Source organism: Anas platyrhynchos, chromosome 9, assembly GCF_047663525.1.
Source record: "Anas platyrhynchos isolate ZD024472 breed Pekin duck chromosome 9, IASCAAS_PekinDuck_T2T, whole genome shotgun sequence".
In the NCBI taxonomy this organism is placed as follows: Eukaryota; Metazoa; Chordata; class Aves; order Anseriformes; family Anatidae; genus Anas; species Anas platyrhynchos.
The window spans coordinates 20,771,020-20,791,575 of record NC_092595.1 but is presented as its reverse complement, the minus strand read 5'-3'; the positions used below and the strand labels follow the sequence as shown (position 1 = coordinate 20,791,575).

The 20,556-nt window shown below is 37.5% G+C and overlaps 1 long non-coding RNA gene across 9 annotated transcripts in view; it reads left to right on the top strand.

Moving 5' to 3' along the window:
* Nucleotides 1–18,589, top strand: part of LOC106018726 (uncharacterized) — a 125,763-nt gene extending 107,174 nt beyond the window's left edge. For all 9 annotated transcript variants that reach the window (XR_011811471.1, XR_011811469.1, XR_011811470.1 and 6 more), the window contains 2 exons: nt 12,322–12,394; nt 18,458–18,589. This is a non-coding gene — a long non-coding RNA (uncharacterized lncRNA). The remainder of the gene's footprint in view (nt 1–12,321; nt 12,395–18,457) is intronic.
* Nucleotides 18,590–20,556: the final 1,967 nt, after the last annotated feature.

Here is a 20,556-nt window from a genome sequence, read left to right as displayed (position 1 = left end):
TGGCTGACTTGTATGGAACTGGCTTTTGGCAAATTTTAAATGCTAAAAACGCACAGTGCAAGCTGTCTTGACTGGAAGAATGATTTTGCCATAGCTGGATCTCTTCACTGCAGAATTGTGTTTCTAAGGTGAACAATCCTGAGTGTGAACCAAATATTTTCTTAAGTTGTTATTTTGGCAAACGATCCCAGTTTGCCACTAATTAAAGTAACCACAGTTAATTTATTTAAAAACTCACTTGCTAGGTATGGCAATAGGTCCTCAGACCATGTACAGCTCTGTATATACAGAATTTGCAAAATGTTTATGAATCCTTTGAGATGAAAAGCATTTATTTTTTTTTTCAGAGGGAAATAGTGACGTTCTGCTCAATTAACTTAGCAATGGCTTTGTTAATCAGTCTTCCTTGCTCTTATTCATCCCTTTGGGTTTAGTGGTTTGTTATTTCTAAGCAGAGGAATATAATGGCATCAGTTCTGTTTCTCAATGAGCAGGAAAATAATAATAATTATATTATGGAAGAGTCAGATGTATTTCCTGTCTAGTCCACAGAAATTGGTTTTGGAGTGTGCAGGATTCACGTCTTGTCCATGACAAAGCATCATTTCTTAAGGAATTCCCTGGAAATGACTGGAATTATGTAAGGAATGGACTGCTTTTGGGTGTGATTAGGGGGAAGAATTTTGCCCATAAAATATGACTATCATTTACTTAGTCTGTTTTTAAACTTTGGAAAAATTTTGGAGCTAAAGATTTCTTTTGGTTGTTATTAAAGTAATACAGGAAGGTCTTAACAGCTGGACTGAAATCCTGAATCAGCCCTAGGGTGTGAAATACACCTTCTGAACAGACAGTCTGGGATATTTTTCTGTGTTCCCTGATTCATTCTATGAGCATGTTATTGAGAATAAAAGCGTTAAGAAATCACAGGCACAAATGGAGAGGCGGTCTCAGAGGAAGCTTGTCCTGGTGTGTAATCAGGCCTTTGATGTTATGAGGATTGAGCAGCAGTGCACAACTGGCATTCCAGCTACTCCAGGGGCTCTTGCAGCAGACTGAGGCCCAGGGCACTCAACCCATAGGGCTAACGTCTTTGTGATGCCTTGGGATTTCCTACTCAAATTCTGGATAGTTGTTAGATTTTCTCCCCTTTCTATCATCAGCATGGCAGGATGGGTACAGAAGGAGAACATGGCCTAGTAACTGCACATGAATTGTGGAGTTCAGAGGTGCCAGATGTCTACTGCGGGAAGAGGTGAAGGCATGTGCATAGCACCTGCGACCTGCTTCCTGCCTATCTGGTTGGTCCTGTTAAGCAGAGAATATGCTTGTCTCAGGACAACTTGCGCATCCTGAGTCAGCCCCTGTCCTCTGTGTCCTTGGGTCATAATGTATGCTGCTTACATTGTGCAATGGACAGAACTGGGTCTGGAAAACCTTTTCAGCTGTGTCCCCATTGGAAAAAAATGATCCCTTGAATTACAGTTCCTCAGAACTGATCTCTTCTAGCCCTTCTCTGTGACAAAGACACCCCAAATGCCTGTTTGTGCTCTCTTATGTCCAGTTAATTATTGTACATCCTTTTCCCTGTTTTGCTTTTTCTCGAATCCCCTCTCTCCCTGCTGTAAAACCAATCTTTCTACCTTACGCGTACTTGGTATGGCAAAGCTGAACTTAGTGCATAGCACTGAGGAGCCTTAAGCTTGCTCTGGTTTAACTTAATTCTCTGTTCATTCTTTTGGTGGCTAAGGAACTGATATTTGTAGGTGAGGAGTGGGTGTATTCTGTTGATGCCTAACTCTGGGGAGAGAATAAGGCTGAGTAAATCAGCTTTGCCCTGTCACTTATCCGTGTTTCACACTCTGCTCCAGGGATCCCATATGTCCCAGAGACATCACATCTGGCACGTTGTTGACATGCAGAAGGTCAGTAGGGACTAGGTCTAGAGGTAGTGGCCAGCTGATGACCGAGCTCCCTCTTTTATCAAAGAGTCACAAAGACAGCTCTGGTGCCCTGTAGAATATCAATTATTGCTTGCTGGACTCTGCATGTTGACTTCTCTCAATCACTGGCTTCTTTTGAACTGTCCCTGGAAGGCTGAATCCCAGGTTGTAGCAGTTAATATCTCCATGTTACCTTTGTTGTATGTTGCTTTAAGTATCAGTGCTTCCATGTGAGTTCATTAATTTTGATTACAGGAAAATCACTGTTCTGCTTCCAGAATCAAGTAACAGGAGCTAAACTGTAGCAGCTTTGTGATCAGAAGGAGAAGCAAGAGCAAATGTAATGCTGATGTCCTGGTGCACAGTACTTAGGGAAACTTTCCCAGTCTGCCTGGAGCTGGACTTTGCCTTGTGTTTATTGCTAGCATGTCTACAGATCTGATTTAGACCTTCCATATATTGAAACATAATTTCATAGCTGCTTTTTTTTTTTGCCCCTGTTTTGATCCTGGCTGCAACGCAATATAGGGTGTGCCAAAGATTTAGTCAACAGTCCAAAACAAATAATAAGGTTATCTGGTCAGATTCTATCATCAGTTGAGTCAGGTTTGTACAACCTGATCAAATCAGGGCATATACAACACATTTAAATATCACATGGACTGGCAGGGGGAGAAGTACCAGGAGGTCACAATTCATTTCCAACAAATGAAAACATTCAGCTTTAGACTTATGAATAAAAGATAGACTTCATTAATGCAGAGATTTAGCTAGTCAATCCACAGCTACATAGCCTGCATCAAAAGAAATTCCTGGGAATGAGTTTGCCTGAAGTAGCACCTGAATCCCTCCTGTTGCCCATTAATTATTTCTCTACTTTTGTAGTACTGGTAGAATACTGCATGAAGAATGTGCAACGTAAGGCACAGGTCCTGCAAACCATAATGCAAGTATTCAGCTTCGCTTGTATGAGGAAATCATGTATATAAAACTTTGTGGGATCAGGACCAAAAATGAAAATGTTAAAATGAAGGAAAAATTGAAGCATGAAGTTATTCTTTCGGAACTAAGTCTGAAATAAAGCAAGAAGGTATTTAAGATTTTATTTACCTTGCGTGTTAACACTTGTGATTTAACTCATGCTTTGACAAGATGATGCAAAATTGTTCCAAAAATGTTTATTAGATTTCTACAGTGGCTTACACGCTTGAATCAGAGGATTGGCTAAATATGTATATCTTTTCAGTGTTGAAACTTTTAGCAAAATTAATCTCCTTCAGACAGTGCCTCTCCATCTTGTGACCATCATTCTTTAAACCATTATTTTAACTTAAGATCTCATACTTATTCTGGCTAATTCACTCAGTCTCTAAGGACGGTCTCCCCCGACTCCTTTGTTACTGGAAACAGATTTAGTACTGACAGGCAGAGTCTTGTGTAGGTGTGGGAAGAAAGGCACACCTCATATAGATAAAAAACAGAAGTTTTTATTGGTAGGGTTATGAGGTAGTAAGAGACCAGCTTAGGGGAGGGTCTTTCTACTTGTTTTGAAAAAATACAGAGCATACTGCAGTGGTTTATGGTGAGATAATATTTTCATAGTTAATCTGCCTAAGTATTTGCACTGTACTTGCATCCAAGAAGCGTGTGCTTTCCACTTCAAGTGTCTGTGATGAGCATCAGCTTTTATTTGAGGACAGTCCTTTGAAATGCTCTCTTCAAACTGTAACATTTGAGAAGTTTTTCATTGCAGTTTCACCAAAAGAGAAATGTTTTATGGGAACATATTGATGTTGATTTAATTTGGCAGAAAAGTATCTAAATAAATGGTTATAAATATTTTTACTTTGTTTTAGGAAGTTAAGATGGTATTTTGACTTTCTACTATATTAAAAAAAATGTGCTTTTTGGCTTTGTATTTACTTTACTGAATCTAAACATTAGAATTTTTCTTTTGTGCAAAACTGTGTTTATTATCAGCTGGACCAAAAGTGGATGCTCAAATTTAGAGTTTCAAGAGAAATGGAAGTTCAGTTCGGCTGACTGCGTGCAATACCTAAAGTTTGGGACCACTTTGCATCTGAAATTAACCAACTTCTGCTGCTTTTAAAATTCTATGCAAATAACCACAGTTAGCATGTGCCTAATTTTTATATGGTGTTACCACAAAGACGTGGAAGGTGATAGAGTTGCCTGACTTGTGTAGAAAACAAATGTGTTCCCAAGTTTCTTTGTATGGCATATATGATGGATAGAAGTAATCCCATGGATTTGCTTTAGGATTACATGAAACTTTTCAGATTTAGTTGGGCAAAAAAAAAGTGGTCCACTGTCTCCACCACTTGTTTTTATGGGAATATGAGGCATTTTAATGGATTTTTATCTGACTGACATGCAAGTAATGGAGAACAGAGTGAGACGCTGCAACATTAAAAGGGTTTTCCTCCTAATTGTTCTCTAACTATTTACAGGGAGTAGATTTAATTTTGAGTTTCTCATCTTGTAATTTATCCTATAAGGACAAAACAAACAAGTATTAGCTAAGCAAATCAAACTAGACAGTTGTCTTACTGTTTTATGTGTTTTTGCATCTAAGGGTGATTCTGTAGTTTGTGCATTTAGGGACATGTAGAAGTGGCAAGAGAAGTTAGTGCTGCTTTATTGAACTCTTTGCCCCCGTGTTCGATGGAGACAGTAGCTTTCTTCTATAGACCAGTCACAACATTCTTCTTCAATTCATCCATCTGCAGTCTGCTCCTTCTGCCTCACATTGGTGATGAATTATGCTCTGCTTCCTCCATCTAATCCTTTTCATTTATTTATATTTTATGGAGGAAACATGAAAGACTCCTCATAAAAATCCAACTGTTTTTGATAAACCTTGTCATGTGCAAATAATGGAGCCTTGTCAAGCACAAGCCTCGTTGGAAATTTATGCCTTCTAATAATAATAAAAAGAGAGAATAAGGAACAAATAAGGAATATATTGAATTGGATTCAGAGTATGTTTATGGTTTTAAATTGGTGGCAATAAAGTATTTGTTATCCAGAAATGTTTTTACATGTTACTGTAATTCAGACACCGTGTTGTGCTTGAACTCTGCAGTATTCAACCTAGTAAAGCTATGAAAAGCATCTTGTACTTTAGTACAGTAGAGCAGACTGATTTCTCTTTCCAAGATCTGGTGGAAAAGATCTACCTGACTGAGTAATACAGGAAGAACCAAGCCAGAGCTTGGGGTGAAAATGCAAACTGTTGGTCAGCTGAAAGCCAATCTGTGGATAAGCAAAGAATATTAGGAACACAGAAGTCAGAGAAAATTAGTAAAAGACAGATTTTTATTAGAATACTGATTTTTCTATAGCAACAAACTTCTTTGGCTGGAGGCAACTTGTTAGGGGCAGAAATGGTTGTTTCTGACTGTTAAGGCTTTGTATATCCAGAAGGGTTGTAAGGACAAGCAGTAATACACAGATATGTTTAACATCTAAAGGAAAATAAAGGTTGACCCTTGTTAAAGTCTTCAGCTATTTCTTTTCTGGATGACATTTTATTTCCTATTATAATTTTTGCTTTGAGAACAAGACTAAACAGAATGTTAATGGTTTGCTGATGATACCAATTAGCATTTTATAGCACTTTACAAATGTCAGTGAGTCAAGGGGATCTCTCAGGAAGAAAACTTTGTGTTCAGCTGGCAGAACCTAATCCAAACAAATGAATCGCTCTAATGAAGAGGTTTCTTAGTAGCACAGCTAGGTCTCTGAATATATTGTCCCTGCATCTTCACAGAACTGATATTTATGCTCCCATGAGTGTTACTCTTTACATGAAATAGTTGTTTCATATCATTTCAGGAGTAAGAGTCCCTGGAATTCCCTTTCAGGTAACACATCTAAGCTATCATGTTGAACTGGGAGAAATAATATTAGAACATGAAGAAACAAAGACAGAAAGCATTTTTCAGTTTCGAAATCTGTCTTGTGTAAGGCTTGTGTTCAAAGTTGGGCTTTACAATTATTGGCAGTTTCACTCAGTCATGGAGAGAAATCTTATTCTTAACTTGAAGAGGATATGAATGTTTTAGTTTAATTTCATTTTGGTGTGAAACAAAGGCCCCTTCTGCCCCTTCTCCCACCTTCCCATTAAAAACTTTATTGGCAGACTGGGCACTTGGGGTCCAACTTTGAAAGATAACACATCCATTGCCAAACTGGGCAGTTACCAGTTGGCCAGAGAAGTTACCTAGTAATCAAACAGATTTGAAGGAACTGGTTCTTTCACACTTCATCAATTTATCAGTCTCTATAAAGCAGTGGGACTTTAATGATCTCTGACAAATATATTCTGTCATTGTTTTTGTGTTGCTCCATGTGTTTTAACACATTGTATGGGACCAGTCAGGTATGAACTGATTTTGCAATGTTGTCATAAAACGGTAAGCTTTACAAGAAGGATACCCAAAAGGCCACCATTTAAATCTCTCTTGACTCTACGCAGGAATGTCCAAGTTTTGCAGATATAAACCTCTGTAGTGAGGTTGGTGACACACTTCCAACAACATGTAAATAATGATGGATCTGTTATTTTCTTGTTTCAATGGCTCAGTGTAGATTTAGGCATTATACTGTCACCAAGTCTCTGTCTATTGCCTGTATAAATGTGACTGTTAGACTACCTTCAGAACATGCCCTCCCCATCACTTTCTTCCCCACCACGAATCCCTCAAATGGCACACCAATTTTTAAATAGAACTTGGTATAGCTGGGTGCTTTACAGAAGTATTATTTTCATACCACATGAGACTGATTTGGATTTTTCTTCATCTGAATTACACCGGTGTAACCAAATATGGAAGGGAGAGCAGGTGGAGTTTTTCTGAAGTATTTTGCTCCAAGTGCTTGCAGTCTGACCCTTAAAGTTAGAAAGTGAATTGCCAATTAAGTGTTTAACAAATGTGGTTTATCACTTGTGTGTGATGGTACATGAGTCACTCCTTAAGAGAAACAATTGTAATTCTGAATGACCTGTGGAACTTGGCCAGTGTACACAAGCTGTAAATTACTTGCTACAAAAAGAGATGTTCCAGCAATTTAGACGTGATCTTGTGTATCACGACAAATAGATTCTGTATTTACAATCTGGATATACAGTACAGTGGCTTTTCTGGGTGATAGGAGGAGGAAACAACATTGCTGGCTTTATTTCTGTTTTATTATTACATTAAGTTTTGAAGGATTGCTATTGAGGATCTTCATTCTAAGGCTGATGATGCTTGTCTACGAATTCATCAGCTTTTTCCCAGTATCTAAGTCATAGAATCCATGACACCCTGAGAACTGCGTAAGTACTAAGGCTCAAACTAAGAATTTCTGATTCAAAAAGTATTTTTTCCCCCTTTTCTCACATAGGATGAGAATGTGAATATGCATATCTGTTATCTATATGCATATATATTCTCTATTTCGGAGCTTGGAAATACTTATTGTATAATTCTGAAATCCAATAATGGTTTATTGGCACACACATAGAGTACACTTAAAAAGATAAGATTTGTCAAACAGCAAGCAGCAGCGTCTGCTTTAAATTTATTTTTTTTAATGATTTATAAAACATTTAACATAGAACACCTAACAACTTGATTTCAGTAGTGTGATACACTCTATATGCAGCAGTGCTACTTATGAATCAGAAGAGTCTGTGAAAGCATAACAGTTAAAATTCCACATGAAAAAGGAAGTGGAATGTATCAATTCTGAATCAGCGAGAACTTTTATATTTTACTGAAATAGCATTTTTGGTGCACTTTCCTCTCCTACTCCAGATTCCACTGCCTTTTTTGGAGCTATCAATTTTGGTAAGAAGAGCTACATTCCCCCCCCCCCCCCCCCCCCCCCCCAAGTTAGCCAGCCCAAGTTAGGTAGCACTACAGTTGGGCACAGGGGTTTTATGTTCTTATGCTCCCGTGTCTAATTCAGGTGTTTGTGATCAAAAAGTGGAAGGCAACTGTGGACTCTCCAGACTGAAGGAAAACTCAGGGTATTTGAAATACTAAAGTTTGTTCTTACAGCTTACACAGATTTAGGACATTAAATACATTCATGTTCTCATTCTAAAAAATCCCTTTGCTTGTCTGCAAGGATTTGACCAATCTGTGAGATGCCTTGTATGGAATTAGAATGTCTATTTTTTTTAATCCTACATCTATTATGCCTTTTTACACAGCTGCAAACAAGATACCTTACAGTCAATTAGGTTGGAAAGACTTCTATGATCATCGAGTCCAACCTTTAACCTACCACTGCCAAGTCTGCCATTAAACCATGTCACTAAGCAGTATATCTACCTGTCCTGAAGATCTCTAGTGATGGCAACTCAAGTACTTCCCTGGGCAGCCTGTTCCAATACCTCACAACCCTTTCAGTGAAGAAATTTTTCCTAATATTGTACCTAAACCTCCCCTGGTGCAACTTAAGGCCATTTCCTCTTGTAGGAATGCATGTACATGTACATGCTGCATTCTCCAAAATGATGGCCGAGTAAAGTCTCTCAATCTTGGCCCTACTTTTCCTTCTGCGATACTTGGTTCTAATAACTCAGGTAGTTTATTCAGTCAGCATTTTAATACTGTGTATATCCCCTTCCATCATTCAAAACATGAAATGATGAAAAGCACTGTAAGTAATTTTATGCAACATAATGAAATTAAAAGCTTTTGGTATTACTGTAATGCAGGTATAAATCTAAGTAAATGTGGTGCTAGAGAGAGATGGACTATATAGGTAAGTGTTGGAATAATTTAAGGTTGTTCAGCATTTTCTATGGATGTCCATTCTTGTTTCTTCACAAATATTGTAAGTAATTGTGTGCTTAGTATATTTCTTAAGTGTCTGAGCTTGCAGTTTTCTATTGCCTTTATTCATTGGCAATGAAAAAGTAAAGCTAATGGAAAGCAATCCATTTCAGTGAAACTGTAGATTTGCTTACCCATCATAGTCAAATGTTAACCTGCATAATATTTTAGTGACAAATTAACTAATGGCAGACAGAATATTTTAACGTATATGCATATGAATTTCAGAGGACTGGACAAAATCTTACGTATATTTGTAACTTTTAGCTTTATCCATCAACTTGTACATATTTTCTATAATCTGGGTATTAACAAGAATGATGCTTGAAATCTGAAGATCTGCTTTGTGTTTACACAGAAGCATTTAAGTAAATTAGAAAACATATGTATTTTTTTCTACCTCCCTTATGCATTGTCATTTACATACTGCGGTAGCAGATACACACTGTACCTCTTAAAAGCCTTACTACTTCTGTCAGGGTTTTTCTGTCACCAGCCACTGTGTGGAAGATATGAGGAAGACTTTTATTCACGACAAGTGTAAGCATCAATTCATGCTTAGTGTTTTGTAACAGAGGAATATGTCGATTTTTCTTATTGCCTCATTACATTGCCTCTTCCATCATGGAACTGCAGTTATTTATAAGTGTGTGCTCTTAATCTATCCAAGTTGGCCTGAACTTTATTGCTCTCATTTTGTATTTACAACTGTATTCTCTTGCTTTAACCGGTATTTGGTGTTATCATCAGTTATTCAACTGCCATCATGTTTCTTCAAGGTTGTTTAGCATTTAAAGGAAATCTTTTCCACAATTAGCTCTGTGATTCTCCCTTCCCAGTCTCCTCCCCCACTCCCTTGTCTACTTTTTTAATAGCTATAAGATGTGGAACATAAAGTCTTCTCCCAGCACCTGCTTAGGTGTGCTTCTGCCTGTATGGGAAACCCAAGGACTGAGGTGCTCACAGTGCTCATGGGCCAGCAACAAGGGCTATATGGAGTAGTGGAGATGCTCTGCACATAGCCCCAGCCCAGATGCCTTTAGAATTAGCCATAAAATCTCAGCACATGGTGACAAGAAAATCCTTTCCGGTTTCTCTACCCAGTTTGTTTCCAGAGATCCCTGAATTTAGCTGAGAATAAAGTTCTGTTTCTTTTATATATCTAAGGTGGTCCCTTCTCTATGGTTTGAATGCTATAAAGTTTTGAATCAGGTCTGATAGCCTGCTTAAGCCTGGGTTCCTGGAAACAGGCACAGTACAACTGTCCTCTAAGCTTCTGCCTACTCATGATTTAGATGTACTATTGCCCTATTTCTAGTATTAGCCCTGCAGCCCTGTGTGCAGCAAGTAGACCTTTTTAGCACTCATACATCTTCCAGCACTTTCCTTTTCGTTTGTGTTCTGTCCCTCCATGGCTTTATCTCATTCAATTTCACCCAACATTTCTCCCTTTCACATTGCTGGCAAGTAATTCATTTGGTGATGGAGTTTTCTGAGGAATCCCTTCTCTGCAAGAGAAAACTTTAAAAACTTCCCTGATATTAAATGCTCAGTCAAGTGCACTGTTATCTCTTTTGAACTGTACAAATAAAAAAAATAAATAACATTTTGGGAGTGGAGAGTGCAGAGAAGGTTCTTTTTAGTTTATTGGTTATTTTAGGACATGATGGATGCAAAGCACAAGAGATCTCATTTGACTGAGAGAACAGGTTTTAATTGCAATTATTGCTTTAAATTGGTGTTTTGAAAAGTGCCACATTTCAAGGCACAGAACAACCAAGCAAGACTTCCAGGAAAATCAGAGTAAAGCAGCTTGACAGAAAGTTGAAGGAAACTCTATCATTCTCTTCAGCCTTAATTTTGATTCCTGATTTTATTTTTATGCATCTGATATACATTTCTTTTAGAGTTTATTCAGTTAGGAAGTAAAACTGCAAGTGTTGCTAACAGCTGGTTTCTTCCTAACAATTTTGAGACAGTGTCCCCAGGTCTGTCTTCAGAAAGAAAGTCTTATTACATTTCTGAAATTTTTAGTCTATGTTGGCACTCCACCCTGAAAAATCACGGCAGTTCTTAGTATCTCATCACTATCAGATCAAGAGCTTCATAGGGCAGTACCAGGATGACTGAACTATGTTAATCTACTGCATTTACAAACTCTCTCAGATTACTAAATCTTCAGTTATATGCATTATTCCACTTTTTAGCAGAAGAAGGAGCTCTGTTTTCATACCAGTTCTGACCTTTCAGTTCTAAACAAAGACTTACTCAAGCTGAATTTTTATGGCTATTGAAAAAGAGATACTGATAGTTTTGGGGAAAAGGCCACATCTGGCATTTCCCAAAGAGCAGAGTCTAGAACAAACCTAACGTGTCAGATTAGATAGTTGAGGATTAAGTTACCTGTTCTTCTAGCCAGTATAATTTCACTGTTAACTGCATTTTACCTAAGTGTCTTTCTCATATCATAACCTGTTGATACCAGATTGCTGGTAGGATGTATTATCTAGAAAAGAAGAGCAAAATCTATTCTTAGAATATTAAGCCAAAGCTACCTGGCAGCATATTATTCCCTTGCGCTTTTATGGGGAAGAGACAGTGACGAAGGTCCAGAGAAAGACAGTGGGAGTATGTTATGTTTATATGGGACATATTGGGAAGCAAGAAAAGAATGTAGTGCAGTATTCTGCCTATTAGATCTGTGATAGGCAAGTTGGACTTTCATTACCTGAAATGACTAATGTTAAAATTTTTCATATAGTAGATACATTTAAATATATATATATATATAGTAGATAAAGCACCTCCGTAGTTATGAGTTTACCTGCAAGTGTCAATGATGTTATTTTGGGGCTGTGACCTGGCCGAAAGTAAAGATGAATTTATTGACATATCAGCACCATTGGAACTATCTGGCTGCCAATGTTTCTGATGCTCAGCTTAATGCTGAATAACAGCATTGTTCAGAAAGAGCTATTTCCTTGAGGCTTAGTTATAAAAGTGCTTGAGACATGGTGGTTTCTCTATTAGTGAATACTTTTCATTGTATCTTATGCAATTTATCATTGCAGTTGACTTTTCCTTCCGCAAAGGAAATTCTTATTCTGCAGAATATTCTTATTCTGAGAATCAAGCAAGTAAAAATTACAACAAAATTATGTAAAAAATAATTATCTAAGGCTAAGCATGACACCTTTAAGAATCGGTTGAAGATACTCTATAACATTTCTATTTTAACTGGACCCTGCTATGTTATTTCCTATATCTAGGTAATGGGCTGCCTAAGGTGGGACTTCTTTCTCCTCTCTTCAGCTCTAAAGAATATTAAGATCTCTAAGGCCTACGTAATGAAAGATTCCTAAGTGATTAAATTTTAGAGCTAAATGTTTGTTGGGTATAAAGCTGTGGTATCAAACTTCCATAATCAAAAGTAGGCATGTCATGTAGATGAGTTAGCTTGATGTATGCTGCTTAGATATGGTTTTTTTGTTTGTTTGTTTGTTTTTTTGGTTTGTTTTTAATAGTCCAAGACTTCCTAGGATACTGTCACTCCAAACGAAGTCAGCTACCAGTGCATCAGTGTCTTGTCTTTCTCAGGTATGTGTCAGATATGTAAGACAGATTCAAGCTCTTGCTATGCCCTTTGGCTATCAGGCTGAATATGCATCCCTGGGATTGGCAAAGATCTGAAGTAATGACTGTGCTCTGCAGAATAAGAACATCAATACACTACATATTGTTTAGCTAACTAAATGTATATGTAGTAGGAAATCCATATTTTAGGTATATGTACATTTTCCAAAAGGCAGACAATGAGGGCATGGGGGAACTTGGTGGTTTTATGCAGATAGCAAATACTAAAAAAAGCAAAACCCAAACCTGTTAGTCAATGGAATTCATAAGCAATGATTGGGATCACAATTAGGTTTATTAATATCTCACCTTCTATCCTGAAGTACTTCAACATTCACACATAATCACTGTATATGTTGAAATGTTTATGTTTGGTTAGCTTAGAAAGGTCTGGGACTATTTTGTTTCGTGTGAAGATGCTGAGAGTAAACGATGACTAAAGTAGACTTCTGATATTGCTGTTAACATACCAGGCTAGTCAGTGAGATTGTTGTTGTTTTGCAACTTCAAAATAGCAAGAAATTACCCTCCAGACGTACTTGATTGGCAAATGGGGACTGGATTCAAGCTTAAGATCTTCATTTTTTCTGTCTTTTCTGGAGTATCTTGAACTTAGACCAGAAGCAGAATATCTTGTCTGCAGCTCGGTTAATGTTAGTTTAATTTCAGCAGCATGTTTTTCTGATCAGACCCCAGGACTTGTAAATAATACAATGTGATAAACCTGTTCATGTGTCTCTTCCAGTTCTGGTTGAATGAGGGTGTGAGATCAGAAAGGATACCTTTTTTAGCCAGATCATATAACTGAAATTGGAGTCATGCAATCAAGCACTAATAAGGCTTCTTTTTGTTGTTGTTGTTGTAAAATATGGCTTTGCTTCAGAAACATTGGCTCTAATTAAGTGCCTCGAGATTGCAGTTTTCCAAAGACATGCAACTTAAGTAAAAATGTCATGTTTAATAGTCAGTGGAAATTAATGGTTTTCATTTTAGCCTGGTTTGTAAAATATTGTACAAACAAAAATCAGGCAGCTTGCTGATGCACTGTACCTTACTTATATAATACCTGTGATTTTGTATTTTTATCTTCTTGTATGATTGATTTAAATGAGGAAAAATATTTGTTTGCATGTTTTCTACAGAGTAGGTTGTGTTCGCTAAGTTCTATTGTACAGATCCTTTGCTTAACCTAAGAATGTCTTTTTTATAAAAAGAAGGAAGGTGTCCCTTCACAGAATTCTTTTTTTTTTTTTTTTAAGAAATATCCGTAGGTTTTTTTTTTTTTTTTTTTTTTTTTTTTTTTTTTTTCCAGAGAAACACTAGACTGTCATACAGCATTTCTTTGTTTGGAAAACTTGGACACAGACAAAAGAGTACTCGAAGATCAGAATAGAGAATCTGTTTATTACAAAGCAAAAAGCTTACTGGCAACACTTTGGAAACACTATGCTTGCAAAGGAGAGAGTGCAGACCTGTTTCTTTGAGCAAACACTCAGAATATATCCACACTGTTTTGTAGGTTGGGAGGAAGAAAGTATTTTTGCTTTCCTAAATAGCTTAGAGCAAAAAGTATTCAAACTCAGAAGCTACCATCTTTAGTTGTGCTTTGGTTATGCTAGACAGGGAAAAGCACCAATGTCTTTTTGATTTCTTTTGCTACCTCTCTGTTAAGGCCAGAGGCCTCTCCATAGTCGACAGGTTAAATGTGTCCACACTATGATGAATTTGGTCCCAGCATCTCCTCTGCATCATTTGTGATGCACCTTTATGCTGAAGTCTTAATAATTATGTTTGCCTTTTTTTTTTTTTTTTTTTTTTTAATTGGTTGGTCTAAAATTACATGAGTGCTGTGCCACAGCCTGTGTGAGGATGAATCAGCCTGGGAGGCAGTATGAGTGCCAGTGGGTGCTGGCACCCGGCCAGCTCGCACAGCCCTGATCACCTATACAGACAGAAGTAACTGCACTGGGTGCAGTTCAGTTCATGTCTCCTCTTAGGAGCAGTCCTGATACTGAGCATCAGCACAAGACTGCAGCTTTGTCCTCTGCCACAAAGCATCAGGCAGCATGCCAGCAGTAGGGCTGAGCAGTGATCCAGTGCTTGAGCTTGCTTTCTATTCCAGTATAAGCACAGATTTGGGTGCAACCAGTGACAGTGGTATGATTTATCCCAATATAACTTGCAATTCCCTGGCTGCTACTCTTGAATGGCACTAGTCTTTAAAAGAAGGAGGACATTTCATTCCTATTAAATGTTCTTTAACCTGTGGCCTCCAGGCCTGCACCTTCATGCTGCTCTTTCTTTTTACCATCTACATCCCCTGCCTTCCAGGAAGCCCTCCAGGAAGGCCCTGTGGAGCTGTCCTCCCACTCACAGGATTTTGCACATTGCATTCCCTTATCCAAAAGTCCTCCAGGAGCAGAACTGAGGGGCCCACTGGACTTTGCAGGATTTGGGATCTTCCTTGTGATTAGTTGGGGTGGGAAGCACACAAAGCCCTGCAAAACACACCCGTTGTTATTTTAGAAGATTGTGGTGCTCCCTCACTGGACAGTGCATGAAACCCTCATGACTTACTTCTATATTGGCAGTGGAGTTAGGCCTTCATTTCATTCAGTGGAAGTCAGCAAAATAGTATGAAAGATAATGCTGAGTGAGATGAACCAACTGCAATCAACAAGTGCTTTGGGAATTGAAACAGTATTTTACAATTGGAGAGAATTAATTATGATTTCATTAGAAACCACATAGGTAGTTAAATGTGCATATACAGCATCAAATAACTGCCTATGAGTAATGCAGTCTTTTTTTTTAGGTGATCTAAAGTCACTTCATGACTAGAACACTCATTGGAATTCTCCTTTTGCTCTTTTTGTTGTTGTTGTTGTTGGAGCACGTATGCCAACAGTTCTGTAGATATATGGGTCAAAGTCCACAAGGACTCTCTCTAGCTGAGGCCATGAAAAATAGCATATGCTAATTTTGGAGTCAGTGAATTCAACCTAAGTTTGATGCATCTTTAATTTTCCTCTTTAAAGCCAACTTTGCAGCAACATGTGATTGCAGCCGCTACAGTACCTCACTATCAGATTGAAAAGGGAAGGAAAACAGTCCCCAAACCACCAAACCAACATTCAACACTTCCAATATATGTGTGTAAAATCTAAAGAATGTACAGCAAAAGACCACTATCAGGCTAAAGCAGGGACATAAAAATATACAAGTATCTGAGTTGTGTTGATAATTGAGCTTGAGGAATGTGCATTATGTCATGACCACTGACAGCTTTAACTAGACAGGAAAACACAAGCACCTTTTCTGTGATAACAGCTGGTGCCTTGATAGTCTTTACTGACCTTATCTGAAGAATAATAAATGTTCCAGTTCCTCAGTTTTTCCAGTTTTTCCTTCTTACTCCCTCTCCCTCTCTCTCTCTCTTTTTTTTTTTTTTTTTTTTTTTTTGTGGTTGATTCTTTTTTCCTTTGTCTTTTTAATGACAGCCTCCTGATAATCAAGAAAAAAAAAAACAAAAAACAAAAAACAAAAAAACAAAAAACTCCAACCTTTCAAATGGCACTAAAGGGTTGATTTAGACAACAGGCAGCAGGATACCTTCTAAGTGTTTTTGGTTTAAAGCATGGATTAAGGATCAGACATTTTATAAGGCCTTGTGTAGCTATGACTGTGTGACCACTGATGCCAGAGGGGTGAATAATGCCTAAAAAGCAGGTATATACAAATCCCAGGATTGTAAGGTGAATATCCTTCCTTAACATCTTACCTATAGCACAAAGCCTAGGTCCTTCCTGCCCAAAGCACCACTTTTTTGGTGTTTTGTCTACTCATGAGCAGCAGAAGTGTTAATAAACTTTCTAGAAGTCTGAGGAAAACATGGGAAATATAATGAACTAAATACATGCATGCTGTTGTCTTACAAATAGCACGTTCAAGTTTGTTGGACTGTTCAACTATTGATCAGGAAAAAATTATTGCACAAAATGTCACACAAAAACCTTTTGCTTTCTCTAGTCCTAATGTGGTGAGTTTTTAGGTCAAATTTCAAAGGACTTGTGACAATTACGGTGTCTTCAGGAATGCCAAATATTTACTGGTGATTTCATTACCTTTAATGCATATAGAATAGGGATTGGATGTTCTCTGTATTTTCTATTTTTTATTTTTAAAAAGTTATCTCCTCCAGCAAACAAAAATACTTTGATGTAATTTAAAAATATTATTTATTATTTATCATGTTCCTTTGAATCAATTGTATAAAAGGCCGCAACATGAAACAAATGCTGATATTAAAACACATCATAGGCTTCGTCTGTAGCTTAATTTGGTTTCTCTGTTTACAAAATAAACATCAATATAAATATTTAATACAGAAGCTGCACTAAGAAAAAGGACAAACTATTATTACTGTGAGAATGCTGAGCACAGTGGAAACCATCTTTTAAATTATAACTTTCTCTTAGCTTGGGCTGGAGCACTTTTTCATAAAAGCAAAAGTCATAGTGCATTAATGGCAAATATCCATCAGGAAATAAGTCTAAAAGCAACTCAAAGAAGTATATTGCCTCTGAGAAAGATGGCTTTGCATTTGTGCCATGTTTATAATAAGTTCAATACCAATATCTTGAAAATAACAGTAAATATTTAACTGAAGGAATATTTCATATGATTGCAATAAATGTTTAATACAATGTAACTTTACAGTACTTCAAAACCTTATTGCTGCAAATATTTATCTTGAATTTTAATTAAATATATGTATAATCCATGAAATAAACTACCTCATAGCCTTGAATCAGCAAGCTGCTCTATGGAAGTGCAGAGGTATATCATCATGCAGCTGTTCTCTTTGTCAAAGCCTAGGACTGTGTATTTGAAGTCCCAGTCCTTGCTATGCTTGTGGATCCATCAATGTCAGAACTATCCCTCTTCTGTAACTTCTCCTACATACATTCGCTTGCTAACAAAATCAGAATCCAAAGTACACAGGCTTAGGACTATAACCATTGTCTAGCAGTCCTTGCAGTTAGATGTTACTTTCTGCTTCCACAGCCAACCAAAATGGAACCATAATTGTATTAGCCTCAGGAGACATCCTGCTTTTGGACTGCTTCCAGTACGCTGAATATCCAGCCTTCCTTTCCAAGGCCTTATGACACAGAAAGGAAAATAAACATACTTTCTTCTGCTGGTACAGGGGTAAATTTAATTTCGTTCCCTGTACAGGAGAGTAGAGAGTATGATGAAACCATGGAAGGGCAACCATGGACACTTGTAAGCCAATGTGTGGAGGCGTTTCAGCTGATAGTTGCTACATGGCTTTGCATGTTACATGTAGAAAGAGCACAGAGCCTCTTTAGCTTGGCAGTAATGTAGTATTTCTGACCATCTTACCTCTGCACCTTATGTTATCTTGCAGCCTGTGCCTACCTGTTTTCCCCAGATTGGTTAAGTTCCTTGGAGTCATAAGCCTATCATATATATACTCATTTTGTCTGAAATGTCACTGTATTTTAAAACCACAAGCAAGGATTTTTTTTTTTTCCACATTTAGATTTCTTACAAGTCTAAAATACCTACAAAAACTTCTGAAATGCTTTCTAGTAGTGCACTACTGCTGCTGGTCCAGAATGAGGTGCTTGTAGTGCTCAGCTCTGCGCCACATGGATCAGTGCAGCTTTCTTTAAAAGGAATCATTTTATTTGTTAGTTAAACAACTTTGTACCTGAACATCAGGACAAAAAGAAAACAATTCTGTTAATTGATGCTTTAATGCTGTTATAGAAATGGCACCTGTATTTCTGGAAACAGCATGTTAGCAAGGCAATGAACATTTCCTCCTTTATGCAAGTAATACTGCAGTAGTCTGTGATCTCTTTGACTGTTTTTGGAATGATTTTCAGTACAGAAAGCAAGGTTGCTTTGGGAGAGGGGGAGTGAGGAAAAATTAGGTAGAAAAGAAATTATCTATTAGTTCTGCAGTTTGATTCTGTTTTCTACTTTCTCCCAAAGGAAATCTGTATCTTTCTTTCCTGTCTGTGTGGAACTGGGTATGAAAACAAGCAGAGGTAAATGTAATTTCCAATAAAATAATGTTGTTTTATGATTTCATAAACTGTAAACAACCCTGTTTTCTTTAAACCCTCTTTCTCTATCTGATTAGCATTTACAAAACCTTATTACTACTTTTGTTCTTTTTAGTGCTGAAAATACAATGATTGAAAAGATAAAAATATTGGAGTATTTTTCTTCATTTAGAACCTTTGTTAGTGCTATGGCTGTATTTTTTTCTTCTGAATTGCTGCTAGTGATTGTAGAAATAGACCCTCAGATGAAATAGAATTGATGTGTTATAGTAGTAAAAGCCTTTTGATGCTAAGAGGCTACTGCAGAAGACACCAGTCAGATTAGTAAAAGTGGGCAAATGTTATGATAAAAATAGCAATGATTGATAGAGCATTTTATTTTCCTGGATTCCTCTTACAATATAGTTAATGATTGTTATTTAACCAGATACAGACAAGACCGACTACTGAGTCATGTAATTACTGTATTTGAATGTCTATGTAAGTTCACGAGTTAAGTAACCCTGCTCAGTCAGCCCAAGAAGCTGGCCATCAGCACTCTTTCTTCGTACCACAGAAACACTGTGCCAGTGACCATTAGTAACAACAGTGCTTCAGATCCTGTAAACAGTAATCATTTGAGCGATTTTCTAGTGAGCTCACATAAATGCGGCCAGGGGAGGAGAAAAGGGTACTTTTATAGTTTTATTATGCTGCAGGTTTGTACTGATTTCAATGGAGTTTGGGATAAAGCTTCATAACTCCACACATGAGAAGTGAATAATGTGGTGAGAAATACAATGAAGATATTTGAAGGAAGAGCAGCTGCACATTTTGGGTTGCACATCAGTAGAGTTGACTGTTGCTTTCTTTTCCAGCCATAAATGTAGCTGAGACAAGTAATGTGGTGTCAGAACTGAGTGTGAAGTTTTTGCAATTGACCTATGATTCATGTGATCTGAAAATAAGCTTAGGCACAAAATCAGAGAACAGTTTTCAGTCTGTAAGGCTTTACATGACAAAACTCCATTCTGTTCTCAAAAAGATAAATTGGATTTTTAGAGCTGATTTCAACAGGACAAACTCATATCTTAGTGACCTGCATGGTCACTAGACAGAGCAGAACCTCCTCTAGCATTTCCTTGCATGAATAATCCTCTGTTTCTCAGGCTCCTGCTTGCTATCCTTTTTAATCTGCACTGAAAGATACCTATCCTTCAAAGTTCCCTTCAAACTGATGTCTGTTTTCAAGCACCTCAACCAGAAAGGACGATCCTCTGTAATTGTGCTTCAATCTACACCATTTATTAGTGGCACATTTGAGCAATCATCAGCAAATGCACACTACAAGTAAAGACATTTCTGCAGCCCTAATTGTGGTGGTGCTGGATCGGGAGCCCTTAAAACAACAGTACCGCTGTGCTGCTATGCAGTGTGCTCAGCAAAGAAACAAGTATTGAGACAGACGGTGGGACAGTGTATGCATAGAAAAGATTTGGTTATCACAGCTTGATAAACCGGAATGCTTCACAGGTTGAAAACTTAAAAAATAATAATGCTGTAGTTTGGGCCATTAGTTATTCCATGCTGGGTTCTGTACTCTTTGTGTGTGGGTTACTTTGATAAAACATTCCTTTCTTTTGAACTGTGCACTGTTTGTCATAACAGCATGGAATGCTGTGAAACTTAAAAATAACACTGTCAGATTAATCATTTTTAGAAGGCTCCTTTTACTCATTTTACAAATGGATAACTTTTGAAAATGTAAAAATGAAGGTAAGGAAATGGCTTTTTAGAAGGCAAAATTGTTTTAGATGTTTTCAGATGTCCCACTGGTACGTTGCTGTTTGTCCTTTAGTTTAGTGCTTCTGCCCCTCAGCAGACTTTTTTGTCCTCCAGTCTGGCTCAGTTATTTTAGTGGCATGTTGCAATAGATCTTGCTGCGTATCCTCTGCTTCTTAGTCCACTTGTCAGTGGGCCTGTGCCTTCTCTCTGGTGTTTGTGTGTTAGACTAACACTTTCCAGCCTACAGGGCACTGAGAAAAG